The sequence below is a fragment of the Hakea prostrata genome, chromosome 1 (genome assembly GCF_041222555.1).
Source record: "Hakea prostrata isolate BN-2017 chromosome 1, UWA_Hpros_2, whole genome shotgun sequence".
Lineage (NCBI taxonomy): Eukaryota > Viridiplantae > Streptophyta > Magnoliopsida > Proteales > Proteaceae > Hakea > Hakea prostrata.
In genome coordinates this window covers 38,288,672-38,308,292 of record NC_142600.1, presented here as the reverse complement: position 1 = coordinate 38,308,292, position 19,621 = coordinate 38,288,672, and the positions used below count along the sequence as shown (strand labels likewise).

The 19,621-nt window shown below is 39.5% G+C and overlaps 2 pseudogenes; one reads left to right on the top strand and one right to left on the bottom strand.

Moving 5' to 3' along the window:
- The first annotated feature begins 505 nt into the window (after positions 1 to 505).
- Positions 506 to 1,696, top strand: LOC149028917 (uncharacterized protein At1g28695-like; annotated as a pseudogene).
- Positions 1,697 to 5,855: 4,159 nt separating this feature from the next.
- LOC149028916 (secoisolariciresinol dehydrogenase pseudogene) lies at positions 5,856 to 19,370 on the bottom strand (annotated as a pseudogene).
- Positions 19,371 to 19,621: the final 251 nt, after the last annotated feature.

Below are 19,621 nucleotides of genomic sequence, written 5' to 3'. Positions count from 1 at the left end.
AGAAGGTTTATGTCTATATAGCATACCAACCCAGAACAGATACCATCTAAAATATTATGGAAAATACAAGATGTGGCCAATTGAAAGGGCCCCTAATTTCTCCAGCTAGCTCAAAGTAGCTACATTATAAGCCACCTAACTAATAAATCTTCTACTTCTACTGTTTTAGATAGATATCCAAGAAATTGAAAAAATGTAATTATATAAGCATCTCAGCACAAACATTACATTTTAAAAGAAAACTGGAAACTAAATTAAGAAGATAATAACAACCAATTTGGGATCAGAAACATAAATGGATGAACTCTGATGAAAGAAGTGTATAAAAATTTTAGCTAAAAACTATCTAATTGAAAACTGTATAATGACAAAATGCACAGCTGAGATCATTTGTTCATTCAAGAAGCTTTTACATTTAGAGGATTTTTAGCCGGTGGTAACTGTCCCCCTATTTTCCTACTTCTGGAGAGGAGGTCCTTGGAAAATGTTTTGGAAACTCTCTGCTTACCAATTAGTCAATCCAAAGACAGTTACATACTGCAGAACTGAACCGTTAGAATCCCAAACACCATGGTTTATATTTTTGACGGATTTTCCTGCAATTTGTAAGTTTTCTCTTTTTCTATAGGAACCATGGATCACTCTAACGGTAACATCTTCAATTTGATTGTAATTTCAGTTCTTCCCTCTGGAGTATTCTATCTTTGCATATGGCCTCCTTCACCTTCCTTCTTCTCCATCCCATCCTTCCATTTCAGAATTGCAGATGCAAAGAAGCATCACACAAAAATGTAACTAACTCTACATCTAAGATCATTGAATTTCGAGGGTTTGCTTTATTTTTGTAAATGTAATGTTTTTTCTTGTTGCGTTTTTTCTATTTCCATTATCAGACTATCATGAGCATAAGCAGTCCAAAAGATGAACTAACAAAAGCATTGGAGAGAGCTTTAATGGGAAATAAAACAGTGATAATTGCCATTGTAAATAAAGCTTATGTTGAGGAAGAACAGAATCTGCAAAAATCCATGTTTGATCTATTCTTAGAAAGTTTTTGGTTGGGAGAAGGTACACAAGGCTTGTTGGGTCATCTTCTAGTTGTAGCGGTGGATCAAGTTGCTTACAAAAGGTGTAACTTTTTGATACTTCACTGCTACAGATTGGTGACAGAAGGTGTAGATTTCACAGAGGAAGAGCTCTATATGTTTGAAGATTTCATAAAGATGATGTGGAAGAGAACCCAATTTCTTGGCAACGTTCTGAAGCGTTGTTACAACTTCATCTTCACGCTATGTTTGTAGTTAATGGCTTTTAGGTAACTGAAATTATAAATTGAGAGAATCAAAGTAAGTTATTGATTCAATGTTACTGAGTTCATTTCAAGATACAGATGTTATGTGGCTAAGGAATCCATTTTTGAAACCTGTCCAAAATGAAACTAATGACCTTCAAATCAGTTGTGATTTCTTCCAAAAAAAGGTGCAAGAAATTAAAATTAGACTTAACTGAGAGTAATTAAGACTTATGATTTATTCTGTTCTTTTTAGAGCAAAGGAAAGGAAGGACCAGCTTTCCTTACAGTTTACGTTTTAAAATGATTCAGTATCCTTATCTGAATTCTATTGCTTCCGAAGCCAAGAAACAAAATCCCAGAAAAAATAAGCACAGTTTGCCAACTCCTACAGCGCTTGGCTAGATAGAGCAAACCAACACTTAAATTTAGAGGACAAACAATTAAAAGAGGATAGTTCCGACAACCAAAGAATCACGAACAAAGGAAGTATTGGAAAAGAGGGAGGGGGATCTGAAACAAACAAAAAAAACAAAAACACAACCAGCAGAATTAAATTGAAGACTCATACCTTGAAGGCGTCAAACCTTGAGGATGAAAATAAAAAAGAGAAAAAGAAATCCCCACACAGCAGTTTAGAATTGAATCATGCATGAAGAAAAACCAGGTTCTAGACAAACACCTCAACCAATTTTGATTATGGTAAATTCAAAAGATCATGAGTTCACCTGATCAATGTATTGACTTTCTTGGTCTGGATGTCATACATCTTCTTCACAACATCCTTGATCTTCTTATTATTTGCTTGAATATCAACAATGAAGACAAGGGTGTTATTGTCTTCTATTTTTTTCATGGCAGATTCAGTAGTGAGAGGATACTTGAGAATCTGATAATGGTCACGCTTGTTCCTTGGGGGAGCACTAATGCAGGGATACTTTGGATTCCGCTCTTTCTTCAATGTCTAAAGCCCTAACTCTGGTTATAATGTTCTCCTACTATTACAAATCCTAAACCCTAGAGTTTTATCTGCCAATAAAAAATAGTAAAAACAGCACTGAAAATACTTCAAATTCAGCATTGGCAGAACCTATTAGAACCCTACAGCAACTCTAATTCATTCCCAATGCCTAGATTAACCAACTGCAGTGTCTAGGAGCTATTCTCCCTTTACCATAGACCTCTAAAACCCTAAATTAGCTGCTGTCTTGTTAAATTTCAACCAAAACCCTAGGTGTAGAATTCTAGGAGTCCTAGGCTACTGTTGAAACCTAACCTAAGATCCTGAAGACTGGCCCAGTATTCCTGCATCACATCACCTAGTGACCTTCCATCCCAATTTCAGCCCTATAGACCAACCAAACCCTAGTCTAAGCCCTGATGCCTTTGCTGCCCAAAATTCCCAAACCCTATTCTAAACCCTAATTCCTTCATTACCCTAAATTCCCAAACCCCAATTCCTTGATTATATTAGGGACATCATCAAAAACAAGAGAAGCAGTAACAACAATGTCATTAAACCAGGGTACATTATATTATCCAAGAATATCTTCAAATACCTCGAACCCATCTTCATCATTGACAGTGGAGTTGGAGGCTCTGAATCTTGAAGTTTTGCAACCATATTTCTTTCCTGGGAGATCAAGAGAGCATCATGATAATGAGTACAAATGCCATAAGGCCAGAGAAATCACATGAAAGAAGAGGATTGCTATCAGAAAGGCATAAATTTAAAATTTGTGTGGAACTTGCAACGAAATAGCATAAAGAAGAGGATTGTTATCAATATGAAATTAAAATTAAGTCTAGAATTGACTACAGGTAATAAAAAAAAAAAAAAAAAAAAAAAAAAAAAAAAAAAAAAAAGAAGAAGAAGAAAAAGAAAAGAGAAAAGAAAAGAAAAGAAACAACCTAAAGCTTTTCTCTGAATAGGGTTTACTCAAGAAGCTCTTACCTTTGATTCAGCGGAAGGTGCAGAATATCTCTTCAATTATTACTTTGTTCTGAACCATCAGTGAACATGCATTAACAATAATAATACCAAAAGAAGAATTGAGGGGATCGTGCTACCAAGTGCGGGGACCGGCCACATGTGAATATCTTAAAAGATTTGCTTGAAATATTGAAGATTTGCGCTCAATGGTCTCCAATATGATAAATTTACAACCCTAGATCTCACGTATTTGAACTCTAAGTTTCTAATCCTGATTTACAAAAACCTTCTGATTTTATACTAATTTTTGGAATTAGGACCTTAGGGTTGATCTTGGATCCCTATTAAACATAACTGAAGATGACAGTGAGATCCCATTGATTTTCCCAAGAAAAGTCCCTAAAAATGAGCTTAGAAACAAGGTTCTAATTGGGCAGATTAATCTATGCTTAATAATTGGACCATAACTTGGTCATTCTAAATCCAAATTGTATGATTGATGTGTGTCATTTAAGGAAAACCTAAAGGATTTCAATTTTGTAAAAATAGGGTTCTTCCAAAATCGCGTTGAATTTCGTCTTTTTAAAAAACATGTTAAAAATGAGAGCAACTCTACAAGCCCATATTATTGCTGCATGAACCACCATTCCTTCACCTACTAACGCTGATGGGTAAATACAGGGTTCAGAGATTGCATATAGGAGCTCATCTCCCTTGAATACAACCATGCCTGAAGCCCCAAAATGCAAATTCATCACAAGTGCTGCATCGCTATGCACTTTGACCACTTGTGACCTCACCAAAATTCCTGGCACTGGAGGTGTAAGCTCCTGTGATTGTTGGGGGAGGGTTTAAGGAGTGTTAACTTTTGAAAGCGGAGATTACATGCACGTGATTCCAACGTGGAGTAGGTAGCCTAGCCTACGCTCAATGGTCTCCAATATTATAAATTTGCAACCCTAGATCTCACGCATTCGAATTCTATAAGTTTCTAATCCTGATTTACAAAAACCCAAGCTTATTATACGACAAAAGGAGGAGAATTAACAAAGATAAATAAATAGAAGAGATTGGTTTCCGCCTACCTCTTGTAGATACCAACTAGAAACCCTAAGAAATCGATCATTCCGATCTTCTGAGATCGATAACAACCCTTGTCATCGTCATTAAACACTGCCTGAAAAGAGATCGCTGAAAAACACTTGACAACCTGCTTTATTTTCTTGTATATCCTTCACAATGCATGACGAAGAACCGTCACTATCAGAAATCAGAAACCATTATCGATCCATCTTCCTTCTTCCCCCCATCGTCCTTCTTCTCACCATCGTTCGGCTTCTCTGCAATGAGTGAACAAATACATAAATTCAGATAGATCGAGGGATATAGGTATATTTCTGCAATGAGAAAACAAATACATAGATTCAGAGAGATCGAGAGAGCGAGTTCGAGAGGGAGAGGGATATAGAGAGCGAGAGACTGAGATTGAGAGAGGTCGTGAGAGATAGTTGTGATTTAGAGAAAGATTCAGATAGAGTTCGAGAGGCAGAGGGATAGAGCGACAGACTTTGAGAGAGATTGAAAGAGGTCAAGAGAGAAATCGGGATTAAAATTAAGGATAAATTCATAATAATTCATGACTACAATGTCCAAATTATCCTTACAGAAATAACTAAAAAAATAACAAATAGTACAACATTATTGGTATTTAGAAAAATTCTATGGACAGAAAAGGACAGAAAAAGATTTGCGAAAAAGGTAGAGTACATGCTTTTATTATAGTAGTATGATATGATATATATATATATATATATACTAGTAAATTCACACATGCAAATGCACATGTGGCCATGTGTGAGGAAGGGAGTGAGAAAAAAATCTTACAGAGACAAAGAGCGAAATGTGAAAGTTTGAGGAAAAAGAATTATAAATTGAAACTCAATTGACAATATTCTATTTATTCTTTAATGGTAGAAAACAATATTGGATTTTTATTTTTTTTTCTGTAGAATCTATAGTTTAGATTAAATTTTCTTTATTAAGAATTGATTGATAAATAGATTTATTGGGTTAATTATGACAATAAAATAAAGGGTGTAAATAATAGAGAGATTCATTAATTAGGCAAGAAAATAAAGAGTTTGTACTAAAAATATTTTCTCTTTCTATTTGATCTTGCAAATTTAATAAAAAATAAAAATAATAGAAAGAGTAACCACAATTTGTGTGGAAAAAGAAAAATTATAAGAAAACTAATATAAAGTTATTTAAATAAAAACAAAGGATACAAATGTCTCTTTCTTCCTTATTTTCTCTTCCATGATGTGTAATTGATTGCTCTAATCCTAACAAATCAAGTAATAGGAAGTGCATTATTTAATAGAACATTATAGGGTTAAGTAGGACTATTGTTGGACCATTAAGTAGGATTTCCTTCATATTGACTATTGAGGATAACCTTCTTATTGAAGGGGGGGAATTAAAAAAAACACACACACATACACACCCCCAACTCACCTCATATACACACAAACGTACCTAGGTGGTGGTGTTATTTTACCAGTTTGCAGACCACATTTACTTCCCTTGAAATGAACTACATGAATAAGCTGGTAGTTCTTATTTTGAGAGCTAGCATATATAGTGATTCATTCCTTGGTGATCGTAAATGGATAAGGCAGAATTTGCGACAGAGAAGCCACCATCCAAGACAAGATTATGGCCGCTCACATACTTGGAGTTGTCGCTGGCCAGATAGAGGGCCGCGTCAGCCACGTCTTCAGGCTTCAGTTCTACTCCTTTCAGGTTAGAATATACCTCTCCGGCTCCCGCCAACCCAGCCTCTTTATAGAGTCTCCTCGACATGGGCGTTGGCACCACGTATGGAGATACGGAGTTTACCCGAATTCCGAACCGCCCCAGATCCACTGCCGTGTTGATGGTCAGCCCCACTACTGCATGCTTTGAAGCCGTGTACGCGTGCGGTGCAAGACCGCCCCTGATTGAGCAGGTACTAACAGTGTTGATGATGCTGCCTCCAAGGTTTAAAGTATTCCACGATACCATACGATACTAGCCGATACGTATCCATATTTGACCCAACCGATACGATACATCTCGATACGTCTTGTTGTAACTAATATATCCATTGCCGGTTCATACTGGTCAAACCAACCTCAGCCGGGTTCAATTGAGAGATAAAGGTAAGATGATCGAAGACGTCCAAAGAGGAGCAATGATCTGATGGCCATGATTGAAAGAGTATTATAAGCGGGAAAGCCAGTATAAAAGCGAGGGAAGATCCGTAAGAAGGTAAGTCTCTGAAATCAGCCAGAACTCTAAGCTCATTCTGATTGAACTCCATGACTAGCATTTTAGAAGCTCCGTAGAGCTCTGAAAACACCATCGACACTATACTGACTAGACCGTCGGAGACGAGACGCCGATCAAGAGGATCGGCTCCGTTTCTTACTGTAATTCAGTTTCTTTCAGGAGTGAGAGGTTGATTGATCGAAGAGCAAACCAGATCGAATCAGATCTGAGGAGTTCGGTGCGAGAAACTTCGGTTCAAGGCGATCGGCAGAAATAGCACCAACATTTGGCGCCGTCTGTGGGAAACAAGTCAGAACAGAAGCTATGGCTCAATCACCTGAGCGAGAGGAGGAATTACCGATAGAAATGGCGGAAACAAGCCAGAGGGAGCCAAGGAGAGTAAATCCAAAAAGAAGAACGAGAGAAGTGGTTCCGATGCCGCAAATTCCAGTGATGTAAACTCGACAGAGGCAGAGAATGCTGGAAGATCATTCTCCACCTCGTCCAACTGATTAGTTTGAAAGGCAAGAGAAACAATTAGCAGATACATTAGCGACATCTCTTCCAGAGTTAGATCCAAATCTGATCGCTGAGCGGTTTGAGAGCATGCAGCATCAAATACTAGAGACACAAAATCTGATGAGAACTTTCATCAAGCAGATCGGAGTACATCCTGAGGAAAGAGTTCCGGTCTTGTCAGTTGGAAGATCTCGAACTCTTTCCCGAGAAAAAGCGACCTCTGTCCCAAACTCTCAGTTTCAAAAGTCAGGAGGAAGCCGAAGGAGATCATTTCTGAAGGAAGGATCAGGAGAAAGTGCGGATCCAAACTATATTCCACTAGAGACTGAAGATCGAGAATCGTCCAGAGATGATCAATTGAGTCATATCTGGAGCAAAAAAAGCAGGAGCGTTGGGAATTGGAGAGATAAGAGAGAAACAGGAAAATCAGGAGATTGCAGATGTGAAGTTTATGGATCGGAAATCAGTAAAAGATTTCGCGTCCTCGATGATCAGACCCAACGACTGGTGAATAAAGATGGCGGAGAAAATGCTGAGGAAATAATGAACCAGAATCCATTTGCTAAAGATATTATGTCAGCACCACTGCCGCGCAATTTTAAACTTCCGACATTCACGATGTACGATGGAAGTACAGATCCAATGGAACATCTGGCTCAGTTCAACTCTGTTATGATGCTAGCAGGTAACTCGATATTTTAAAGTGTCGCTCATTTCCATCTTCCCCGAAAGGATCTGCAACGACCTGGTTCTTGACTTATTGCCGAGATTCCATTAAGGATTTTAAGGATTTGACGAAAGTATTCTTGTCAAGATTCCAAAGTAGCATGAAAAGCAAGAAAGCGTTGATAACTTAGCTGCAATCCGCCAAAAATCGGGAGAATCAGTTCGAAATTATATGAAGAGATTCAATCAGGAGTCAATTCAAATTAAAAATTTGAATGAGGCGGTGGCATATGACGCTATGTTCAGAGGCCTAACAGATGAGCATCTTCCTGGAATTCCCGATCATGAACAAGCCAACGAACATAGCAGAATTGACGACTCATTGTAATCGCTATGCAAATATGAAAGACATTCTCCAAGCAAGAAAAGAAACCGATAGCAATGGAGTTAAAAGGAAAGATGATGGAGTTGTGAAATCTGATCGAGAGATCGGAGAGAACGAAGGAACAACAGAAGCTTTTCAAGAAATATTCCCGATCGTCAATACAGAAGGGACATTCCCAAACCATTCCAAGAAAACTATACTCCTCTCAACGCAAGAAGATCGGAAATTCTGATGCAAATTCAGCATCAGGGATTTATGAAATGGCCACTACCTATGATAGCAAAGGCGGATGAAAGGAATCCGAATAGGTTCTGTAGATATCACAAAGATCATGGTCATGATACTGATGACTGCAGAATTCTGAAAAATGAAATTGAACGACTGATAAACCAAGGAAGATTGGATCAGTATGTTCAAAAGAGAAATGGGGGAAACAGAAGAAATGTTGCTGATCAGCCGAGAAGGTGGAACAATCGAACACCAGCTAGAGAAGAACAAGCCAAGGGAGATTTTCAGTATAACTCTCCAGAGGAAAATACTAAACAGCAGGAAAATCGGCAGATTCAATAGAAGCAGTCCCCCGTCATGACCATCGTGGGAAGTTTGGACTTAAATTCAATTTCAAAATCTAAGGCTCATGCCAGGTATGTGAATACTGTCGAATCTCATGTTATTCCTAGAAGAATCAAAATGATGAAGGAAATAGTCTTCACGGAGGAAGAAATGGAAGGAATTCAAGAACCACACGATGACGCCGTTGTGGTAGTCATCGAGGTGGTAAACAGAGATATTCATAGAGTTCTCGTAGACACAGGATCATCTCAGAGACATCATGTCTTACGAAGCTTTTCAACGATTGAAGTTGGATACGGTCAAGATAAAACCTTGCAAGCACAAGACTATTTGGATTTTCCGGAGAGTCTACTTCGGTAGAGGGGACCGTGGAACTAACGATAACACTTGGAACACATCCACAAACGGTAACTACGGTTACCAAATTTTTGTTAATAAAAAGTCTATCAACGCATACAATATAATTCTTGGGAGACCAACGTTGAATACTATTGGTGCAATAATTTCGACAAGACATTTGAAGGTCAAATTCCCAACGTAAGGTGGCATTGGAGAATGCAAATCAGATCGAGAAAACTTCAAGGCAAAGCTATACAACTTTTTTGAAGGATTCGAAAGCACAAGGTAAGGCACTTGCCTTTACTTGTTGAAGTTCTACGATAATAGGGATGAGGAAAAAATTCAAAGAGGTGAACCAAGAGAAAAGCTAGAAAAAATTTGTTTTGGTTTGGAGAATCCGAAAAAGGGACCATGATAGGAGCTGATCGTAACAATCAGGACAAGGAGCAATTGAAAGAATTTCTTCAGCAAAACGCAGATGTCTTCGCCTGGTCAGCACAAGACATGCCAGGTTTAAGCAGAGAGGTAGCAGAGCATTGTTTATGGATAGATAAATCTATCAAACCAGTGAAATAGAGACGAAGGAATTTCTCATCAGAAAAGCATGATGCAATTAAGGTTGAAGTGGACAAACTTAAGAAATCTGAGTTCATTGAGCAAATCGAGTGTCCAAGGTGGTTAGCAAATGTGGTAATGGTGAAAAAGCATAATGGAAAATGGCGAATGTGTGTAGATTACACTGATTTGAACAAGGCATGTCCCAAGGATTGCTATCCTTTGCCGCGAATTGATCAGCTAATCGATGCCACATCAGGTCAGCAGATGTTGAGTTTTATGGATGCTTATTCAGGTTATAATCAAATTCTTATGAAGAAAGAAGATCAACCTCACACGGCATTCATGACCAATCGGGAAAGCTATTGTTATAAAGTTATGCCTTTTGGGTTAAAAAATGCTGGTGCAACATACCAAAGGGCAATGAACAAGCTGTTCGCTGATCAGATTGGAAGAAATATGGAGGTTTATGTAGATGATCTTCTTGTAAAAAGTCAATTTAAATCTGATCATCTCGTCGATCTGAGAGAGTGCTTTGATGTATTGAGGAGAAATGGAGTGAGACTCAATCCTGAGAAGTGTGCATTTGGAGTTTCATCTGGTAAATTCCTAGGTTTCATGGTCACACAGAGGGGCATGGAAGCAAATCCAGAAAAAATCGGGGCTATCTTAAATATGACGGCTCCCAAGAAGATGAAAGAAATTCAAAGCTTAACAGGAAGAGTTGCAGCATTAAGTAGATTTATATCCAGATCAGGAGATAAGTGTGCACCATTCTTCAAGGCTTTGAAGAATCTAAATGCACTCAACGAATTCAAATGGTCAGAGGACTATCAGAATTCATTTGAGGAGCTGAAGAGGAGGTTGACCGATCCACCGCTTTTATCTCGACCAAAGCCCGGAGAAAGCTTGCAGATATATCTATCTTCTTCAAAGGCGGCGGTAAGCGCGGTGTTAATCCGGGAGGAAGGTACTGTTCAAAATCCTATCTACTTTGTAAGCCATACATTGTTAGATGCAGAATCTAGATATCTTGAATTTGAGAAACAGGCTTTCGCCTTAATAGTAGCAGCCAGGAAGCTCCGGCCCTATTTTCAGGCTCATCCAATTATTGTTCTTACTAACTGGCCTTTAAAGAAAATACTGCATAAACCTGATCCGCGGGGAGAATGGTATCATGGGCAGTAGAGTTAACAGAACATGATATAGATTATAAACCTAGAACTGCAATAAAGGCACAAGTTTTGGCCGATTTTATTGCTAAAAGTATTTCATCACCAGAGGAGGAAAAAGATTCTAGTAAGGTATCTTCTGTGTGGACCTTACATGTAGATGGGTCAAGTCATTCGCAGGGATCAGGAGCGGGAGTGATTTTACAAAGTCCGTTCGGATTTGTAATTCAAAATGCACTTCGGTTTAATTTTCATGCTTCAAACAATGAGGCAGAATATGAAGCTCTTATTGCAGGATTACAACTAGCCAGATCTCTCTATGTTCAAAGCATCGAAATAAAAAGTGATTCAGAGCTGGTAGTCAGTCAAGTCACGGGAGCGTATGGTGCGAAAGATGATCGAATGGTCAGCTATCTTAAAAAGGTATCACAATGTAAGGAGTGGTTCGCACAATTCTCAGTCACAAGGATATCTCGAAATCAAAACAATGAAGCAGATTCTCTCGCAAAATTGGCATCCGCAAAGTCTGTTTCTATTCCACAAACTGTATATTATGAGGAGCTAGATATTCCGGCATATTCAGAGCCAGAGATAATGGAAATTGATGCAGAGATATCTTGGATGGATCCTATTATACAGTATCCGAAGGACAGTATTCTTCCTGAAGATAGGGAAAAGGCCGTAACCGTGGAAAAGAAGGGCTGCCAGGTTTATTCTAAAAAATGAGTTATTATATAAAAGAACAGTTTCTGGGCCACTGTTGAAATGTTTGGGACCCTCTGATGCTCTTTATGCCTTATCTGAAGTTCATGAAGGAATTTGTGGAAACCACTTAGGTGGGAAAGCTTTGGCGTATAAAATTTTAAGACAAGGATTTTATTGGCCACGAATGCAATCTGAGGCAATTGAGTATGTAAGAAGGTGTCATCAATGCCAGATTCATGCACCAATTCAGAGAGCCAGCCAAACAGAGCAGCTAACATCAATTCTTAATCCTCTCCCATTTGCTATGTGGGGTATGGATTTGTTGGGACCTTTTCCTATTGCAGCTGGAGGGAAAAAGTTTGTAGTGGCTGCAATCGATTATTTTACTGAAATGGGTAGAAGCAGAAGCCTTAGCAACAACTACCACGAGTCAAATTGAAAAGTTCTTCAGAAATCATGTCATATTCAGATATGGCCTACCAAAGATTCTACTGACTAATCACGGACCACAATTTGACAATGAGAGATTCAAGGAATTCTGTGCAGATTATCATATTGAGTGCAAACACTCATCCGTAGCATATCCTCAATGCAATGGCCAAATTGAGGTAACAAACAGAACACTTTTTGTGGGATAAAAAAGAGACTGGATGAAGCGCATAGTTTGTGGATTGATGAACTACCTCATGTATTATGGGCATATAGGACTACGGTCAGGACCCCAACAGGTGAAACACCTTTCAGACTGGCGTATGAATCAGAAGCATTGGTTCCAGTGGAAGTTATGGTGGGATCAAATAGATATGAAGGATTTGATCCAATAACTAATGAAGAGGGACTACGGGCAAACCTCGAATTTTTAGATGAAGTCAGAGAAAAGGCCTTATACCGTAATATGGAATATCAAAGGAGAACAGCAGCGTATTATAATGCTCGAATCAAACATAAATCTTTCAGAGTAGGAGATTTGGTTTTGAGGAAAAAATCAGCATCAGATCCAAGGAAATGTGGAAAGCTTTTCGCAACCGGGAGGACCATATGTGGTAACAAAACTCGTGAGCAAAAACACATACTTGGCTGAAGGACTCTCATGGAAGTTGTTTGAAACGACCGTGGAATGTAGTTCACCTTAAGAAATATTATCGAGAGAAAGAATTTTCTGGTATTCTTGGAGAATGCATTTTATTAAACGTGGTCATCCAAAGTTTCTTTCTCGTTATTAAACCAAGAGGCATCTATGCGAACCAGTTTCTTCTGATCAAGCCATATCAATGCTGATCCAGGATCATTCTTTTTGAGGATGATCCCGACTTTCCGAAGTCAGACCCAAGTGGTCAGCCTTCCGAGGCCAGGTCATGCTTTCCGAAGCTGATCACGGATCATTCCGTACCGAGGGTGATCCCGACTCTTCATGAGTTAGGCTCAAGTAGCCAGCCTTCCGAGGCGTGATTATGCTAGCTGATCCGGATCATTCCGTACCGAGGGTGATCCCGACTCTTCGTGAGTTAGGCTCAAGTAGCCAGCCTTCCGAGGCCTGGTCATGCTTTCCGAAGCTGATCACGGATCATTCCGTACCGAGGATGATCCCGACTCTTCGTGAGTTAGGCTCAAGTAGCCAGCCTTCCGAGGCTGGTCATGCTTTCCGAAGCTGATCACGGATCATTCCGTACCGAGGGTGATCCCGACTTTACATAAGTCAGGCTCAGGTAGCCAGGTCACGCTAAGCTAATCACGGATCATTCCTTTCACAAGGGTGATCCCGGATTGTTCCTTCCGAGGAATGATCCTGACTTTCCGAAGTCAGGCTCAAGTAGCCAGCCTTCCGAGGCCTGGTCATGCTTTCCGAAGCTGATCACGGATCATTCCTTTTGCAAGGATGATCCCAACTTTCCGAAGTCAGGCTCCAGTAGCCATCTTTCTAAGGCAGCATTTGGATCGAGTACGACGGAATTAATCAGTAAAATAACTCAAGGATCAGGTTACACTGAAGTCTATTAATTGAAGTTCAAAAGTTAGATCAGGTATTAAATCAACATCTCAAGCTATCTGATCAGGTATTAAAAATCCTTTTAAATACTTTTTCATCAGAGGTATTTCAGCAGTATATATAATATAAAAATAATCACAATAGAAGGAGGGAAGAAAATTTCATTCACATAAAAGTTGAACAAGTTAAAAAAAAAAAAAAAAAAAAAAAAAAAAAAAAACCTCATATGCAAAAGAGGTAGGCAAGAAAGAAAAAGGTAAGTTCATAAAGCAAAAAGAGTGTTTTCTTCATATGTGTGATTTTGTAGATGGATCAACATCTGTAGCATTATCAGACGGATCAACATCAACAGCATCATTAGCAGCAATATCTTCATCTCCTTGAGCAGGTAAGTTATCATCATCATTCCTACCAAAAAAAAAAAAGTTATCATCATCATTATCATCTAAACCACTGGCAGAATGATCTGGGCCAGAGCTGGAGGAGTCACTCATATCATTATCAGAATCATCTTCTGATGAACAATCAGAATTGGGATGCTTCAAATTCCTAAGATCAAAAAAGGTTCTAGAAGGGAGAAACTCTGGAGATAACAACTTGAAATCTAAACCAGAATGAGTCTTAAGGATCTCTGAAAAAATTTGGTCAGAGCAGTCCTTTACCATATTTTTGCAAAACCCTAGGAAAGTCGGATTATCTCCAACTTCCTTCATAGAGGAGGTAACCGAATTTAAAACTATCTGGCTCTCATTTTGTATTCTTCTCTTTTCAATTTCAAACTGTTTCCTCTCTGCCTCTAAGTCTTCATGCAGCAAAGTTTTGAATTTTAAAGTTTCATCCAGGAGTGCATGAAGGTTTTCTTTCTCCTTAGAAACCAAATTAAAGGAAGCATTGAGATTATTCTTTTCTGCTGTTATCTCATCGAGCCTTAACTCCAAACCATTACTCTTATCTTCCAAAGCAGACTTCTCCAGCAGAATTGAACTGAAAGCTTTCACATGATATTCTTGTGCCAACTCTAAAGCAGTATTTAGCTTCTTAATCTCATCAAACTTCTCCCGGAGTTCATTCTTTTCCTTCTCAATACTTTGTGACCGGACCAAAGCTCGGTCGCCTTTCCTTTAAAATCTTCTCTTTCACCTGTGGCAATTTTGGCCCTATCAAGGGCATCATCCTTTAACATTTTAAGTTGAAAAAGCTCATTCCTATGATTCAAAACGGCTTCTCTCAACATAGAAACTTCTTTCTGCAATTCAAAGACAATGGTCGAGCAAATTTCATAATCATTATGCAAACTATCAAGATCATTCATCAAAATCTATTTCTCCGAACTCACTCACTTTGTTAATTTTCTCTCTCCAAGAAGTCCCAATTTTCTTCGAAGATCCTGTACCTCATTAACCAATTCGAAGTTCTTCTTGATCAGTTCATCATTTTCCTGAGACAAAGTTTTTTCTCTCTCCAACACTTCAGAAAATGCATTGAAGGCAGCTCCAAAACATCTGTTTATCAATCAATATATACGTATATATTAAAGACAATATAAATAATCAGATCAAAAGTAAATTAGTTCTAAATAAATAAAAAAAAGAGGCCTAATTCTTACCCCCACCCATGAGAATAAAGATCAAAATCAGACATCCGTGCAGTATTCTTCTTGTCACGAGGGATTCTGCCTTTTGTACCCCATTCTCTGGCAGCCTCCCAATTACGGGCCGGGTCGTGTGATTTTCTTTTAAAAACCACTCGGGGTGGAAAGGATTCCCGAAATCAGCATTGCTCATGGTATCATCAACCTGATCAGGGGCTGGTTGGAGATCAGCTATCTCAAGAATATTCTCAGGATTAACATTCACTGCAGCATCATTTGAACCAGTCTGCATGATGATATTTTCTTGGTCTTCATGACCGACATGAGGGTCAATTACCACGAGGGCTTCAGGAGGGACAGGATTATTCTCTGGGAGAACTACTTCATGAATTCCATGGGAAACATTTTGGTTATTGTCCTCCAAGGGAGGAACATCTTCATCACTTTTCTCAGGAGGGGGAACATTAATATCTGGAGGAGCAAGAACATCAGTATCTGGGACAGCAACATCCAACACAGGGATGGATAAAGGTAAAACGGAAACGGATTCATTCACACGATCCTCGGCAACAACATCCAAGGGAGAGACAGGAACATCAACATTTTCATCACATAATTGATCGGCTATTTCTTCAATAATACCACCTGCATGTGTTAGTATGTCTTCAGCAATTTTCTTCGTGGTCAGAAGAATAGTCAAATAAATCCTTACCTTGACCTTCGTCCTCAACCATTTTTTCTGGGAAGACGGAAGTATCATGAGGAATTTCTTCACATGGATTATCTTCAACAGTAGGAACTTTTATGGGGGCAGTATGAATTTCTTCTCTTCTTTTCTTCTTCTTCTTTGAGCCAGACGGGCCCCTCGGGTCGAGATCGGACTGTAGACCTAAGTCTACATCTCGGTGTATTGGAGGTTCCGGAGGTCCTCATCTTGGGACCAGGGATTTCACTTGCAACCTGTTTTCACAATTTGCACATCAGCATCTTCTCTGATGGCACTTTCTGGAGCCGGGGTAGTTTTCTCTTGATCAGGGGAATCTCTCTTAGCGGTTTTTCTCTTCGAAGGATGACGGGCAGTGTGTTTTCTTTTTCTTGGAGGGTTTAATAACCCTAGAATCAGACTTCTTTTCCTTTGAAACACTTCTCCGTAGGTCAGCAACATTAAGGATGGGACGAGCAATTACTTCTGATGGCAAAAATATATGATAATGAGTAAGGATTACAAAAAGATAGAAAGGTATACAACAGTTATTATCTTTACCTGGAAAAAGGCCGTGACTAATGAGACCTGCATCTGTCTTCAACTTGGCCGCATCTATGGGAGTTCCAGTCGGAATCATACTCCAGGTTATTCGGTCATATTCAGTAAGCACAGGACGTACTTTTAGAGGAGATAAGGATTCCAAGGAATGAAGACACCATCGAGACCGGAAGTTTGGATTTGGAATAGCACAGAAGAAGTATTTTTCCCGCCATTGCTTATTGTCATGGGGAATGGAAGAATCAATGAAAATTTTGGATTCTCTTCCCAGTTCACCCAAAATGTAGGTTCTTCTGGCAAAATGAAGATATCTGTGTTCGTGGGATACTTTCAAGGTATAATAATTTCTGAAGAGATCAACAGACGGGACACGATTCATCTGGAGAATAAACGCAAAAAAACAGTAAACCAGCCTCCAACTATTTGGAGTAAGCTGAGAAGGATAGACATGATAATAGTCCAATAAAGATTGAACTACGGGAATCAGCGGGATTCTAGAACCTGAATCAAGGTGATCAAGGTAGATGGTGATAACACCAGGATCAACTGAGTAAGGACGATCGGAGGAGTCGGGAACCCATACTCTAGCATCAGAAGGAAAATGGTAACTTTCCAAATAAGAATCCAGGTGGGATTTCTTTATTTTAGTGGGATACCATTCAGGACCGGCATGCTTTGGGTCCATTTTTTCTCTGGACATGTTGACAGGAGTATAAGGAAGGATGGCTTCGTCATGAGCATACGGGACCGGTTTCCGATCGAAGGATTATGTTGAGAAGAGGAAGAAGCACCAGACACATTTTTCATTTGCTCTCTGTTTGGAGGTATATCAGGTTGGGAAGAGATACTGGGTATTGAAGGATTGGAAGCAGGATCCATGGCGGAGATAAGAAAGGAAGAAGAAGGAAATTGAAAAGGTAAAATCTGAAAAGGAGTAATAAAGGAGTTAGCAGATAGGTATGTTGGTGTTCGCGAAGAAGAACAGAGTACGGAAAGGAAAAGGTGACAGTTGACAGATATATATAAAGAATGAGAGAGGATTTCTTGAAAGGAGGGGGAAATACACGATGGTCCAAAATCAATGGTCATTACCTTTCGTAACCGACGCGTGGGATTAATCGGCTAACGCATGAAAAACAGCAGTTGAAAAGAATGAAGATGATGTGTGAAAGGGCAAGGGAACAATATGATGGCAATGCATGGGAAAAAGACGAAGTCAGTGATTAGGCGGCGGTAACGTTAAGGAAGTTAAAAAGTTATATTTGAAAATTCAGAAAAGATCTGACAAGACAGTGATTTCAGCCGGTTTTAAGATAATTTGGGGGCTGAGTACAGTAATATAATTTCAACCAATACAAAGGACATGATTTCATGAGAGATATGATTATAAGCATATTTTCAAGATAATGATGATATGATACGATAACTCGTCATCAAGGTTTTGAAGAAATCGAGGATTACCTGGGGAAAAGGCGTAATAGCTGGACAAGGAATACTGTGTGATTTTGATGAAAAGGATAAAACCTCCTGACCAGAGTCTCATACAAGTTCGACCTGATCAGCAGGCTTGGGGGCTTATGTTGTAACTAATATATCCATTGCCGGTTCATACCGGTCAAACCAACCTCAGCCGGGTTCAATTGAGAGATAAAGGTAAGATGATCGAAGACGTTCAAAGAGGAGCAATGATCTGATGGCCATGATTGAAAGAGTATTATAAGCGGGAAAGCCAGTATAAAAGCGAGGGAAGATCCGTAAGAAGGTAAGTCTCTGAAATCAGCCAGAACTCTAAGCTCATTCTGATTGAACTCCATGACTAGCATTTTAGAAGCTCCGTAGAGCTCTGAAAACACCATCGACACTATACTGACTAGACCGTCGGAGACGAGACGCCGATCAAGAGGATCGGCTCCGTTTCTTACTGTAATTCAGTTTCTTTCAGGAGTGAGAGGTTGATTGATCGAAGAGCAAACCAGATCGAATCAGATCTGAGGAGTTCGGTGCGAGAAACTTCAGTTCAAGGCGATCGGCAGAAATAGCACCAACACGTCTCTCATTGAATTACACTAAAATGCATTAGCCAGAGCGATACAATACACGATACAGGACGATACGTCTCTTAAAATCACCTGACCGATACGATACTCGATACCAATACTTTAAACCTTGGCTGCCTCCACTGCGGGGGATCATAACACGTGTAGCATGCTTCGTGCCCAAGAACACTCCCGTGACGTTGACACCGAAAATCCTCTCAAATCGTCCTTGTCGTCGTCGACGATGGTGGGTTTTGGTGTGTTCATGATGCCTGCGTTGTTGAACATGATATCGAGCGCGCCATACTTGGAGATCGTAGCGTCCACGGCATTCTGGACGTCAGCTTCGTTGGTAACGTCGCAGTGGACCAAGGAAGCCGATGTGGGACCAATTTCTTGGCAAACGGAGTGGGCCAGCTCGTCGTCGATATCTGCGATCATCACTTTGGCGCCGTGCCTGCAGAATACTTCGGCGGTGCACTTTCCGATTCCGCCGGCTCCACCGGTGATCAGTGCCACCTTACCCTCCAGCCTATCATATTTTAATCAATTAAATGCACCAACTATACGTTTAAATTATAAATAAGAAACAAAGCCATTTTTTTTTTATTATTTTGATCACCATGTCCAACACAAATCATTTCCACAGACATCATAAATCGTTGGTTGCCACAATAATAACTAACCAATCAGCTCCGACCTACAAAAATATAGCACCTGTTGCAGAAGTTTCATGGAAGGTTGTTCATGCAGTTGATTAGTTAGAGAGCTCTTTGCTAGCTAGGGAGCAAGCTGAAGGGATCTCGGTCCTACAGTCGATCCCAAGCCTAAATTAAAGTTTCTTGCTTAAAGGATGCACATCTCAGAGACAATTTTGAACAAACTCTGCAGTTAATTATAGCGATAAAGTCAACCAAGAACATGAGTTTATATATGGAAGTCTATACCGATTTCCATCCGTAACTCCGTTTGAGAGACGGAGAGAGAGAGAGAGAGAGAGGTACCTTTTTGCAGTACCAGATAGAAGTGATGATCCTTCCATGGTTCAAGTATATATTGTATGCAATTATCTGGATCCGACGAGTAGCAGTTGGCCTTTGGGGGTGAGCGGAGAAGATGACCTTCAAGTGGTTTCAAGACTTGGATCAAAGTGACTGTTAAGGTTTTTCACTACCTCCCCAGATGAAGACGAAATTTCTCATTCAATCGTGTTCTTATTATGAGACTCGTTTCACCCCACTTAAAGAGTTCCATTGCATAACCTAGTTGGTGGGAAGATGTGGAAGGATGTGG